Genomic DNA, 12,603 nt, shown 5'->3' on the forward strand with positions numbered 1-12,603 from the left:
CAGAAGTGGCCTAGGGAAGGGGGGCCACAAGGCCCCTGTCCTGTGATAAAATAAAAAAATATATATAGAGAGGCAAAGCCCCAGGGGATGGGGTCCCCGGGCCAATAATGGCCTCAAGAGGGGTGCTGCTTGGCCCACTTCCCTTTTTATTTAAATAAATTTAAAAAACTATAAAATGTCTCAGGCCCTGGGGGATGGGTTCCCCCAGGGCCTCCACCAACATTTTAAGAGAAGTGGGGGCCCAACAAGCCCCACTCTTAATCCAAACAAAAGAAAATCTGACATCTCACCAGAGGCCCTGCACCTTCCCTGCACCATTCTGCAAAAGCACCTCCTGGCGCGTTTTAAATTGGGGGATTAAGTCCCCTTGAATCCTTAGGGTCCCTAGGGGCCAATTAGCCCACCAGGTACCTCCAGTACACTCCACATTGTGGGATTACTGAGAGATAGTCCGAGGCCACGTCCCTTTTTACACCACTCTGCAAACGTGCCTCTTGATGCAATGCGGCTGGGGCAGTGAGTTCCTCTTGCATCTTCATGAGTATTCCCCTGGAAGAGATCTAGGATAACAGGTAAGTCCCTTATCCTTTTTTTGGTCTCACCTATGTAGCGCGCATGCGCTGCATAGGAAAAAGACCTTTATCCTTCGATTCCCTTTTTCAGGCAAAAACGTGCATGCGTTGCATTGCTTTTAATGGCAACACGTGCACGTTTGGCAATTCCCTTGCAGGAGCGATCTTTGAAACCATCTGTTAGTAATTAACAGATGGTTTCAAAGTTCGCTCCTGCAAGGGAAACAGCAGCAGGCCCCCTCCTCAGGAGGGTAACAAACACCCCCCCCCCCCCAGCCCCCTCAGTGCAGGGGGCCCCCACAGCTCATCGGTAGAGAACTGTATGTCTCTTGCTCTGAAGCAGCTGCTACAGTCCACATGCTGCTCAGAGCTCCTTCTGGGACCCAGGACTGAAGAGAAACAAAGTATCAACTAACATTGTTTCTCTTCAGTCAGAGCCGGGTCGGAACAAGGATGGGGGTGGGGGCCCCCAGAGTTACAGCAGGCCTGGGATGTGCGCAGCATTTACAGTGATCTCTCTTTGTATTTGTATTTGTATTTTGTATTTTTGATTTTTGATTTGTAGAGCGCCTTATCGCCCAGGGGTCTCTAAGCGCTTAGCGGCGAGTGGACACAAAGTTGTTGAGGGAAACAGGCTAGATGGTACCCTATGCCTCCTGGAATAGCACGGTTTTTAGCTTTTTCCTGAAGGGCAGGAGATTTGTTTCTTTGCGCAGGTTCTCAGGCAATTGATTCCATGCTTTGGGAATTGTGTGGGAGAACGTGCGTCCCCCTAGAGAAGACAGTTTAAACCGTGGGCAGATCAATAGTGCGGCCTCTGCTGATCGTAAGTTCCTGCTAGGGGCATACGGGACAAGACGTTTTTTAATGTATTTAGGGGCTTGCCCATATAAGGCTTTCTGCGTGATGCATAAGCCCTTGAACTTGGCCCGTTGATTCACTGGCAACCAATGAAGTTCACGAAGAAGGGGGGTGGCATGGGTCCTTCTTGGTTTATTAAAGATGAGTTTGGCCGCGTAATTCATGACAATCTGAAGTCTGTTCATTCATTTTTTCAGAGTGCCGAAATACATGACGTTGCCGTAGTCCAGCCGTGCCAGGATTAATGTGATACTGCTCTCCTGAGAGTGTCCGCCTTCAGGATGGGATACAGTTTGCGCAGTTGTCTCAATAAGCCTACACATGTGCCCACCACCGCTGAAACCTGGGCTGACATAGTGAGGTTGACATTGATAACTATGCCTAAGCTTTTTACTGTTTCTGCCGGTACTGGGGGGTTTCCTAATTCAGTGGGCCATAGGAGTTCACTCCAAAGGCTAGATGATGTCGTAATTGCAAGCACCTCCGTCTTATCAGGGTTAATCTTTAGAAAGTTTGCCGTCATCCAATTGACGGTAAATTTTAGGATGTTTTGCAATTTTTGATCTGCAGTTGGGGAGTTACCTGTTTGAATGATGATCTGAGTGTCATCAGCATAATTGTACATACTGCAGTCCATCTGATTCAATGATGAGATGAGGGGCTGCAGATATGCATTGAACATCAAGGGAGACAGGGCTGAGCCCTGTGGGACTCCACATGTGATCCTTGCTGCCTCTGATACCAGGTCATCCAGTTGTACTCTCTGGACCCGTTCACCGAGGAACGAGGTCAGCCAGGCATGGGCCGTGCCCTGAATACCAAAGTCCCCCAACCGCGACAGAAGGAGGTCATGATTGACCGTGTCAAATGCCGCGGAGAGGTCAAGTAGCACCAGGGCAGAAGGATCTTTTTTATCTGCTTTAAGACCCAGATCGTCTAGCACGGAAAGCATGACCAGTTCTGTGCTATTGTTGAGGTTCCGTGACGGTTCCGTGACGACTTGAACCCGTGTTTTCAAGTTTGTCGGAAATACATAAAATTAGTATCAGCGAACCGCAAATGATCCATTTAGTATATCCTAGTGTTTTCGCTACGCTACGAGCAAGAGCACTCCTTCCACTGACACATTTCTGATATACACACGGCATCCATCTTAGATCATGGCCGCCATTTTGTGGTTCCTTGCCCTCACATATGCAATAGCCTCTGATCATTTCATTCACTTCACTTTGATTAAGGACACGTAGCCTTAGCCGGAGATTCACCTCTTACATGACACGTGCACCTTAAACCAGATCACGCTGAAGCTGCATGACTCGACAAAGGCTGCCTCCTCTGCCCGAGGCCAGCCCACCTGAACTGGTTTTCCTGTCCATTGTACCTGATCATGATTAGGCGGCCGAAGCCGGTAGCCTTGCCCATTTACAACCCACAAACATCTCTTATCCCGCTTTTCTATCTTCTGCACCTGGCTCTGCTCCTTTCCTTCTGGGCCTTTATTAGGGGGAGGTAACGAACTTTACGATGAGGCGGTCCGGGTCTTGAATACAATATTGACAAGGGATTGTGATGGACTGGTGGGAACCCCTCTTCGTGATGTTTGGTATCAGATATTATCGACAGTTCCTGTGTAACGCCAAATATTTATTGTTTAGAGACACAAAGGTTTGGGAATGTACCGACATGTGAAATATTTGCCTAGAGCACAATTTTTAGTATATAAGGAGCAACCCACTTTGTACAAATCGAACAGTCTCCTAGATTCTGCCCGTGTGTAGATTCTGTGACTTCTGTGTCCCTGCAGTAATAAACCTTTGGTCTTTGACGCCACCATCGAGAAGCCCGTGTTTCTGTTCATTTGTGCACCAAGGCAGGTGGGACTCCGGGGTCTTTGGGTGTTGTACCCTGACACCTCTGGACGGAACCAAAAAAGTCCAGAACTCCAATTGGCGCCCAACGTGGGGCGACGTCATTCGGTACCGGTCCAAAAGCCTGAAGAGTTCGAGAAGCTTCGTGTGAAGATTCCTGAGGGAGGCGCCCCACTTCATCGATCCCGGCATATCGCAAAAGTGGCCCTGAAGTTCTCTTCCACGAGGGTTCCCGTTCAGGACGGCTGCAGTGGGCCGTTGCCTTGACCGTCGCCCTGTCTTGGACCCGAAGTGGTGCAGTCCTTAGTACGGCGAAACGTGACGGGTTTCTCCTTGGTGACGTCTTCAGTGCCTCAGTTAAGTATTTAGTGATAGCTAGCTGGTTACTTTTGTGAGGATTGTTAAAAATCCTTGATCGGTTCTTGGTTTGGTTTGGTTTTGTAAGATTATCACTAGTTGTTCTGGTTACGATAATCTATTTGGTTCAGTTTTGGGTATCGATACATCAGTTCGTTTTGGTAGGCCTAGGTTCTTGGTTCAAGTGCACAATTTGTTTCGTGTTTTGTTTGTTTTGTGTTCCGGACTGAGAATGGTAAGTCGGAAAATGTTGTCTTGTTTTAGTTGCAACAGTGACTCACAATTAGAGGATTCCTGTCTGGTTCCTCCGATTGGGACTCCCCTATATGACCTATATTGTAAGTATGGTGTGGGTCCTATAACTTATAATGAGATATGGGTCCGTTATTGTAAGAAGGATGGTGTCCTTAGTTGGCCACTGCATGGTAGTTTTGAACAAGAGATTCTCGACAATTTAGAAGCGAAATTGTTTAGGAAGAAAGCCCGGCCGGCAATGTTTGACTCTTTTCGTTATTGGCGGAAAGAATCCAAACAGAGAGAAATGAAAAGGTTGAAAAAAGAGCAAAAAGAACTAGAAGAGTTAACTCTAGAGCAAGCGACTAAGCAGTTGCAGGCTAACGAGTGTGAGAAAGCCATAGATGTAGCCATTAGAGAGCGTAACTTAGCGATTGACAAGTGCTATCCTGCCTTGCCATCGAAAATGGCTAAGATACTGGAGGATTCCGAAAACGATCCTCTGCTATCTTATCTGTTACGGTCGCCTCCACCGTATGCACAAGGTGCTACGGCTCCACTAATCCCGAATGTTCAATTGCCGGTTGCTGGACAACCTGGTGTTCTTGTTCCTCAGAATCAAGTTCTTATACCTCCTGTGGTGAATGTAAATGTTCCTACAGCTCCTCCTCTTCCCGCACTGCCCGCTCCTATACCTACCACTGTACCTATTGGTCCTCAAACTATTTTCCTCGATACTCCTACTGTTTCGTCATCTATTCCTACCTCTACTGCGTTCTCTATGTCTGCGAGTGTACTAACTCCACTTTCTGTTCGTCGAAGAATTACTGATTCTGTTACTAATATGCTGTCGCCTATATATAAAACTTTGATTAAGACTCCTACTCCTGACTCTGTTCAGAGACGGAGTCAGCTTCCAAGTACTGAGGAACGGGGAGTTTTAGACTCCACAGCTCTCAGATGGATTACAAAAGTTAGAAGATATAGTACGAAAGATGTGTTAGAGACATTTATGCAATGGGGAGAGCCAACACAGCGATACGTCTTCGACGAGATGTGCTCGTTGTTGCGTGAGGAAATAGAAGAAGACGATGTCGAATCAGATTTGGAAGATTTAATTAAGATTCAAAAAGAGTTTGCTGCTGGAATGATAGTGGGCGATAATATAAAGGAAGCGATGGAACTCATTTTGAGTTTTAGGAATGATCCATCTCTTCGTTCGCCGAGAGATTTAGAGAAAGGTAGAATGAAGCTAAGTCGCCAATATCCTATGAGGGAAGTTCCTCCAATTTGGCGCGAAGCAGTACAACGTGATGATAATGCGGGTATTGCAGCTGCTCCAGCACAGTTCCAAAGAGTATGGATACATATTCCGTGGAAGCGAGCAGAAGTGTTAGCAGTGAAACAGGCCTTGCCAGATCCACGTAAGAATCCAGCCGGATATTACAAGGAATTGACACAGACAGTTGAGGCTTGTATAATGAACTTAGCCGACATTGATATGTTGTTTGGTAATGTAGTTCCACAACCAGTGTGGGCTAAAATTCGTAGAGAGGATCATCAGGCTGCTTTAGGTGGTGATTGGGCAGCTATCACTGCAGCAGATGCTCAACAAATAGGTGGTGCGAAACCCGAACCCCTAATTGCTAATCTTCCTGGTAGAATAATAGATTTAATGAAGACTCTGATGCCAGCATTGCGTGTTAATTGGGATAAATTATCCGCATGCAAGCAGAAGAAAGACGAAAGTGTCTCCGACTTCTTCACGAGGTTCGAAGAGACTTTTGTAGACCATAGTGGTCAGGATATGAGCACTGAAGGAGGACAGAGATTGTTTGTCGATAAATTTGTGCATAATTTGTTACCCGAATTATGCAATAAATTGAAAGACTCAGAAAGTGCGTGGGCTGTATCTACGACAGCGCAAATACTTGCGACTGCACAGTACTATGAAAATAGGGATAAAGAGGAAAAGGAGAAATCAGAGAAGAAAACGAAAGATTTAAAGACTAAAGTTCTTTTACAGCAGGCGTATCCGCCTCGCACGAATCAGACTAATATGCAACAGAATTCGTATCAAAAGACAGATTATAATTCGACCAGGCCTCAATATCAGTGGAATCAGTGCGCGTACTGTAAGAAAGAGGGTCACTATAAAAATGATTGTCCGATCTTAGCGCAAAATAATGCGGCAGCAGCTCAGAGAGGTCGTGGTGGTTATGCGCAGAATTCTAGAGGACGAGGACGAGGTGCTATGCCTCCACAAACGAATGATCGTCCTTCCAATCACTTTGATCAGAGAAATGGACAATCTGTTCAGCAAAATAGATCTCAGCAATATCTTGTTGAGGATTATTGTGAAGTTGAAGAGGGTTTTCAACAAAATGGGTACTAGGACAGCCATGGACAGAGAGAGGGAGTAGTATCAGTTCCAGTGGATCAGAGTGGGCCTTATGTCGCAGTAGCAACATCAGGTGTAGTCGAACCGTTTCTGTTGGATACTGGTGCCGCAAAAAGTTCTATCATGCATGCGAAACTCCCTGGCGCACCTTTGTCTGGCTCAACAAATGTTTCCGTAGGTTTTTCAGGCGCCCCTGTGTACAACCCGATATCTGGTCCTTTGTCTATTTCTGTTGGACCGTGTCAATTGAAAGCACCCTTAATTTTGACGACAGGTTGTAATGAAAATCTGCTTGGTTTAGATTTGTTAAAACGACTATATGCGACATTGTACTGTTCTCCGGAAGGAGTACAGCTTACTTTGGGTAAAAGACTCACCTCTCCGATGTACTTGTCAATGGACAAACTCCCGCCGGAGCTACGTTCACTCCCTGATTCTCTTTGGGCGACTGGTCCCAATGATGTAGGTCTACTAGAGATTCCACCGTATGTAGTAACTTTGAAAGCGAATGTGAAATTTCCAAGAATTCCTCAATATAAAATATCGAATGAAGGTGAGCGTGCACTCTTATTGATTGTGCAAGATTTGATTAAAAAAGGTGTGGTTGAAGAAACGCGAGGAAATGTTTGTAATAGTCCTGTATTGCCGATTTTGAAACGAACAGATCCTACAAAGCCTCCAGTCTATAGGTTTGTCATAGACCTTAGAGAAGTTAATAAGATTGTAATTCCGCAGTTTCCTGTAGTGCCAGACATTACTGCTTTGTTAACATTGATTCCTGCTACAGCTACATGGTTCTCAGTCATCGACTTGAAGAATGCCTTTTTCAGCATTCCGATAGCCGAGGAAAGCAGAGATATTTTTGGCTTCTGTTTAGGAGGTCGCAGTTTCAGATTTAAACGCGCTCCACAAGGCTACTGTGAAAGTCCATCTATTTACAGTCAAGCTTTAAAAAGCCAGTTAGATTCTTTTGTCCTTCCTCCAGGTTCTGCCCTAGTACAATACGTAGATGATCTTTTGGTGGCTGCCGATGACAAGGAAACTTACTGTAGGCAATGGATCCCAAATTTTTCACTTTTAGCAAAACCGTTGGTAGCTTTGACTGGGAAAAATGTTCCGAGTCCGGTGCCATGGTCTGATGAATGTCAAGAGAGTTTTGCTGAATTACGAAAAGCTTTGTGTTCAGCTCCTGTATTGGGCACACCTGATTACAGTAAGCCATTCACGCTCTACGTTCACGAAAGAGAAGGTTGCGCGTTGAGTGTCTTGACACAGAAGTTTGGTGATAAACAACGCCCTTGTGCGTATTTCTCATCAACATTAGATCCGGTAGCTAGAGCATTGCCTAGTTGTTTGAGGGCTACAGCGGCAGCTGCAGCTTCCATTCGACAATCTGCTGGTTTGGTGATGAACAATATGCTAGTGGTCATGGTTCCTCATGCAGTGGACACACTCATGAACCGAACGAAGACACAACACCTTACTAGTGCGAGATTATCTGGTTACGAGCTGACGTTATTAGCGAGTCATATTCAGATCAAAAGATGCAATGTATTGAACCCAGCAACATTGTTGCCGACTGATCAAGAGTCGAGTGATTCTGAGCCACATGACTGTTATTTCAAAACGGAGGAAGAGACAAAAGGTCGTATCGACTTGAGAGATACTCCTTTATCCGACCCGGATGGTACGCTGTATGTGGACGGGTCATGTTTTAAATTGGAGAATGGTGATGTGACTGCTGCCTACGCAGTAACGACTTTGAAGACGATTGTGGAGACTGCAAGAGTGAGTCAGAATTCTGCCCAAGCTGCAGAGTTAATAGCTCTTACGAGAGCGTGTGTTTTAGCTGAGGGAAAGAGAGTGAATGTGTTTACAGATAGTCAGTACGCATTTGGCGTGGCCCATAGTTTTGGCCGGTTGTGGAGAGAAAGGGGTTTCATTACGTCCCATGGGACTAAGATTCAACATGGTCAGCTAGTTAACGACTTGTTAGAATCTCTAACCTTACCGACTGAAGTTGCGATTGTGAAGTGCAGTGCTCATAAAGCAATCACGGATGATGTTGGTCGGGGAAATGCCTTTGCTGATGAAACCGCTAAACAGACAGCTAGAGACATGATGAGTAGAATGTATGTTGCTACGTCTGCAAGATGGATTGCTGAGTCTGGAATGTGTGAGGACACAATGGAAAGTGTGAAAGAGATTCAGAAAGAAGCGACTGAGGAAGAGAAACGCGTATGGAGAGAAAGTACGGGCAAATTGGACTCGAATGGATGTTGGATCGATTTGACAGAACAGCAGCGTTGGATGTTGCCTGATGCGTATGTGCTTGCAGTAGTGACGATGGCGCATGGAGTGGCGCACATAAGTTCTAAAGGGATATGTAAGATGTTAGCTCCGGTTTGGAAGAATGAGGGAATCAGTAAGTGTGCAGAGAGAGTGGTGAAAAATTGTATGGTGTGCTTGATGCATAATCCTGGCAAGGGAACTCCAACTCCAGCTGGTCATTTTGCTCCTCCTTCCTGTCCCTTTGAAGTAATACAGTTAGACTTCATTCACATGGAACGCTGCAACAATTTAAAATACGTCCTGGTGGTGGTTTGTGCTTTTTCCAGGTGGATAGAAGCATACCCACTAAAGGACAACACTGCTTTATCAACTGCCAAAATTCTTCTCAAAGAATTTTTCCCTAGGTTTGGAATGCCACGGATTGTATGGTCAGATAACGGAAGTGAGTTTATAGGGAAAGTTATGCAGAGTGTGTGTGCTGGTCTAGGATTGAAACAAAAATTTCATAGTGCGAACCATCCCCAGTCTGCTGGTTTAGTCGAGGGTTACAATGGCACCCTCAAGCTTAAAATAGCCAAAATTCAAGCATCCACAGGTTTGGCTTGGCCAGACGCACTTCCTTTGGCCTTGTTATCAACGAGAGCAACAGTGCATTCTAGAATAGGGCTTTCTCCATATGAGATTGTATTTGGCCGCCCGGCAAATGTCTGGGGTGTGCCAAGGCCTAAACAATTCTGCTCCATTGAATATCCTATGTTGATAGACTATCTTTACGACTTGACTGCTAAATTAAGTCTTATTCATCAACAGGTCTTTGATGCTTTGCCAAAACCTCCGGAGAGTCCAGGGCATCAGCTGAAACCCGGCGACCACGTGGTGGTCAGAAATTTTGCGAGGACAAAGAATCTTCAGCCTCGCTACATCGGCCCCTTCCAAATCCTGCTGGCGACGAGGACAGCTGTACGTGTTGCTGGTCGCAAGCACTGGATCCACGCTTCTCACGTAAAGCGTGTTCCACTGCCGCTGCCCTACGACGACTGGGTGAAGAAGGGAATTGGTGCCTCCGAATCTGAAATAACTCCAAAATTTGTCCCTTTCAGCGATGCCGATTTGATTTCTGACACTTTGAAACGTGACTCTCCTCTTGAAAAGACTGCTTTGAACATTGAAAATTTGTCTCCAGCATCAGAAGAAACTTTGCCATCTGCGAACGTAAACTCTGCAACAGCTGCTAGTGATACACTATTCTCCGATCAGACAGTACCAGCGAAGCAGAAATACAACCTTAGAAGCCATAAAAAGGACAAATAAAGCAGGCAACTGCATATTGTGATTTTGATATTTATATACATTGGACTTTTTTGCTTTTCAGCCAGGAAGTTTGCTATTGTTTATTGTTTTTAATAAATTGCCTTGCCGTCTGGGTAGCCGTAGGGTCGTGGCTGTGTGCCTAGTTTGAATTTGCAGGGGTCTGACACAAGGTCGATCTTTCTGTTGGTTCTGGGAACTCCCAGGGCTGACAGAGGCATTTTCATCTACGTACACATCATCAGTGGTCGCGAGCGGATTGTAGAAGATGGAGCTTCCTGCGCTGCAACGAAAGAATGTGATTTACGTTCGCAGAAACAGACTAAATAGAATTCTTCATAGCAAATGTTTCTTGATGCAATGTGCCATTACATTTTTGATTGTTTTAGCAACACTGGTGGGTGGAATTGTCTTTAGCATAAATTTGATTTTTGTGCCAGTATCTACAGTACCTCCCCTTGATCCTGCTATTTCTACTGTTTCTTCTATACACTCTTTTCACTCGTTTCCGGAACATGAGCAAGCTCGACGCTCAGAATTCATTAATAATACTTTTGTACAGCTCTTGCACCAACACCAACTGGTAGTTAACACGACAGACTGTTGGGTGTGTGGCTTGATACCCCACACTATGGATAAAGGTATTCCCTATCTGGTTTTGCCTTTCAGCTACAATGGATCATTTCAGGCCCTTCAAACCATCTTTGCTTATGCTCTTGAGACCTATCCTCCACGTCCACCACGTTCCACTAAATATAACTCTGCCAACAAAGCTTTAGTCCAGGGAATTATTGACATGGTCAAAGACGTCAATAATACTCCATCATACCCTAGAGACGAATTGCGAGTATATTTAAGTTGGAATACTTCAGAGTATCGCCTTAGTTTAGGAGAAAGCAAGCGTAAAAGCTCAACTCCAATCTGGGTCGTACCTCACCGAGGTCAGGTCTGTTTGCAAGGTAATGGGAGAAATCCGAGAGCTCAGCTAGGGAGGAGTGAGTGCGTAGAGACTTATGTGTTTCCGGCTAACTCTTCCCCTGCCTTTCTTACTGCTAGGGGTACCTATTTCATTTGTCGAGACAGAGCTTATACATGGTTGCCTGCCGACTTCTCAGGATCATGTTATATTGCTCGATTATTGCCTCCGACATACACTGCTTCACCTGATTACCACAGAACAAGAGTAGCGAGAGGTGTCTTCAGCAAGGAAGATACAGCTGGTCAGGAAGCTGGAGACTTCTTCAAAGGCTTCCTTCCGTTCTGGGGGCCTATGGCCAATAGTAGAAACATACGTCAGCTAACACGGGTAGTTGAATCTACTATTACCGAAACTGCTGGTGCCCTTAGCAATCTGACAGCTGAGCTTCAGGCGGATAGGCTCATGACATTGCAGAACCGTATGGTTCTAGATGTTATACTTGCAGATCGAGGTGGGGTATGCAGAATGATCCAATCGAGCTGCTGTGTCTTTATTCCTAATAATGCTCCAACAGTTTACGAGGCGATCTCTAAGTTGCACAAGATTTCGGACTCCATACATGTAGATGAGGGAAACTGGTCCTTTATGGAGTGGGTTTGGACTCTGATCTCAGCGTGGGGATGGAAGGTTCTAATGGTCATTGGTGTCATCTTAATATTACTATTCTCATGTTGTCTGATTATCCAGTGTGGTCCTGCTCTGTGTAGTCTTTGTGCTACAACCTGTTTTAGGAAACCACCTGCATTTGGAGAAAAGACACGAGAAAGGATGATGATACAACAGCATGTCACTGACCTGATGAGCATAGAACTAGATTCAGACATAGATTGAGTAATTGCCTATGTAAGGGCAAAAGGAGGGTCTGAGGTTCCGTGACGGTTCCGTGACGACTTGAACCCGTGTTTTCAAGTTTGTCGGAAATACATAAAATTAGTATCAGCGAACCGCAAATGATCCATTTAGTATATCCTAGTGTTTTCGCTACGCTACGAGCAAGAGCACTCCTTCCACTGACACATTTCTGATATACACACGGCATCCATCTTAGATCATGGCCGCCATTTTGTGGTTCCTTGCCCTCACATATGCAATAGCCTCTGATCATTTCATTCACTTCACTTTGATTAAGGACACGTAGCCTTAGCCGGAGATTCACCTCTTACATGACACGTGCACCTTAAACCAGATCACGCTGAAGCTGCATGACTCGACAAAGGCTGCCTCCTCTGCCCGAGGCCAGCCCACCTGAACTGGTTTTCCTGTCCATTGTACCTGATCATGATTAGGCGGCCGAAGCCGGTAGCCTTGCCCATTTACAACCCACAAACATCTCTTATCCCGCTTTTCTATCTTCTGCACCTGGCTCTGCTCCTTTCCTTCTGGGCCTTTATTAGGGGGAGGTAACGAACTTTACGATGAGGCGGTCCGGGTCTTGAATACAATATTGACAAGGGATTGTGATGGACTGGTGGGAACCCCTCTTCGTGATGTTTGGTATCAGATATTATCGACAGTTCCTGTGTAACGCCAAATATTTATTGTTTAGAGACACAAAGGTTTGGGAATGTACCGACATGTGAAATATTTGCCTAGAGCACAATTTTTAGTATATAAGGAGCAACCCACTTTGTACAAATCGAACAGTCTCCTAGATTCTGCCCGTGTGTAGATTCTGTGACTTCTGTGTCCCTGCAGTAATAAACCTTTGGTCTTTGACGCCACCATCGAGAA

The 12,603-nt window shown here is 45.5% G+C and overlaps 1 protein-coding gene across 1 annotated transcript in view; it reads left to right on the top strand.

The window, feature by feature from the left end:
* The window catches only part of FSIP1 (fibrous sheath interacting protein 1), an 898,930-nt gene that overhangs the window by 344,809 nt on the left and 541,518 nt on the right, over positions 1–12,603 (top strand). The gene's annotated exons all lie outside the window — the stretch shown is intronic.

Source organism: Lissotriton vulgaris, chromosome 9 (genome assembly GCF_964263255.1).
Source record: "Lissotriton vulgaris chromosome 9, aLisVul1.2, whole genome shotgun sequence".
In the NCBI taxonomy this organism is placed as follows: Eukaryota; Metazoa; Chordata; class Amphibia; order Caudata; family Salamandridae; genus Lissotriton; species Lissotriton vulgaris.